The sequence below is a fragment of the Octodon degus genome, unplaced genomic scaffold (genome assembly GCF_000260255.1).
Source record: "Octodon degus isolate 3935 unplaced genomic scaffold, OctDeg1.0 scaffold00010, whole genome shotgun sequence".
Taxonomy (NCBI): Eukaryota; Metazoa; Chordata; class Mammalia; order Rodentia; family Octodontidae; genus Octodon; species Octodon degus.
The window spans coordinates 12537680-12540159 of NW_004524586.1; positions in this window are offsets into that span (position 1 = coordinate 12537680).

The window sequence follows — 2480 nt, forward strand, 5'->3', positions numbered from 1 at the left end:
AAAGATGCAACTAAGAAAGAGAACTACAGGCTGATCTCCCTCATTAACATTGATTCAAAAATCCTCAATAAAATCCTAGCAAATAGAATACAGCAAATCATCAAGAAGATCATACACCATGACTAGGTAGGATTCATCCAAGGGATGCAAGGATGGATCAATATTTGAAAATCTATAAATGTAATACACTATATCAATACATTGAAAACTAAAAATCTCATAATCATCTCAGTTGATGCAGAAAAGGATTTTGATGAAGTCCAACACTCATTCATGTTCAAAGTCCTAGAGAAAATTTGAATAGATGTCCTCTACTTCATACTGGTAAAAGCCATTTATGAAAATTCAATGGTTAACATAATCTTAAATGGGGAAATCTGAAATCTTTTACTCTTAGATCTGGTACAAGACAAGGATGTCCTGTAACACCACTCCTGTTCCATATAGTTCTGGAATCATTGGCTACAGCCATTACATAAAAGAAAGAAATAAAGATAAAGAAGAAGTTAAATTATCATTATTTGCTGATGACATGACACTTTACTTGGAAGACCCAAAACACTCCAAGAAGTTGCTAGAATTAATACAGATATTCAGTAGCATAGCAGGATATAAAGTCAATACGCAAAAGCCAATAGCATTCATCTACACAGATAACAAAAACATTGAGAGGAAAATTAGAGAAACAATACCTTTTACAATACCACCAAGGAAAATGAAATACCTTGGAACTAATCTAACTAAAGAAGTCAAAGATCTTTTAAAGGAAAATTACAGTACTCTGAAAAGAGAGATCATAGAGGATTTCAGAAAATGGAAAGATATTCCATGCTCCTGGATAGGAAGAACCAACATTGTGAACATGGCAATACTCCCAAAATTGCTGTACATATTTAAAGCAATCCCTATCAAACTACCACCAACATACCTCACAGACCTAGAGAAATCATTCCTAAACTTTATTTGGAACCAGAAAAGACCTAGAATATCAAAGGCAATCCTGCACAATAAAAGCAAGGCAGGAGGCATTACAATTCCTGACTTGAAATTATACTACAAGGCTACTGTGGTAAAATCAGCACGGTACTCAGAAGAAAACAGACCTGAGGATAAGTGCAATAGATTAGAAGATTCTTAAACCCCTATGAACACACACAGTCACATTATCTTTGAAATAAAGGCTAGACATATTCACTGGGAGAAAGATAGTCTCTTTAACAAATGGTGCTGGAAAAACTGGCTCTCTACATGCCAACATCTAAAACTTCACCGAGGTCTATCACCATGCACTAAACTAAAGTCAAAATGGATTAAAGTTCTAAACATTAAAGCAGACACACTAAATCTTCTGGTAGAGAAAGGAGGAGGAACTCTTGAAGACATAGGGGTAGGCAAAGAGTTCATGAATAAAAATCAAATCATACAGGAAACACTTGAAAGAATTAACAAATGAGACTTGAGAAGATTTACTGAGAAGATTTTTCATGTCAAAAGAAATTACCAAGAAAGTGAAAAAACAACCCACAAATTTGGAAAAAATCATGACTATTAAGTACTCAGACAAAGGTCTGCTCTCTTGAACTTTTAAAGAACTAAAAAACACTAGGGACCCAAAATTTAAAGACCAAGTCCAGAAATGGGCAGTTGAGATGAAAACACACTTCTCAGAGGATGAAATTAAAGAAGCGAATAAATATATGAAAAAAATGCTCCACATCACTAGCCATCCGTGAAATGCAAATTGAAACAACATTGAGATATCATCTCACTCCAAAAATAATGGCTATCATATAGAAATCAACCAACAACGAATGTTGGAGAGGCTGTGGGGAAAAAGGAACCCTTCTCCACTGCTGGTAGGAATGCAGATAGGTGCAATCATTATGGAAATCAGTATGGAGACTCCTTAGAAAAGTTGGACTGGAAATCCCATTTAAAGCAGATATTCTTTTACTGTGAATTTTCTGAGAGGATCTGAAAACATCATATCATAGGGATATATGTGTGCCGATGTTTATAGCAGCACAATTTGTGATAGCCAAATCTTGGAAACAACCAAGATGCCCATCACCGGAGGAATGGTTGAGAAAGATGTGGTATTTTTATACCATGGAGTATTACTCAGCTATAAAGAATGATAAACTCAAAGCCTTTATATTGAAGTGGATGCCCCTTAAAGATATACTCATAAATGAAATGAACCAGACAGACTTGTGTAAATATCGTATAGTTTCCTTAGTATAAGAACTCAAAAGAAGAAATACAAATAGAAAAGTATAATAAAAGTAAAAGGAAAGCAGGAACTCGAGGAGTAACTAATTAAGAGTGGGAAAGGAGAAAAGCTAGGAAACATGACAGTGACAGGCCATACAGTTATATGTAGAAGATGGGCAAGGCAATGATCCTGAGAATCTCCAGAAAATTTTTGAATCTAGCAGTTATTTGGAAAGATTCTCACCCTGACTAACTATATATACTGA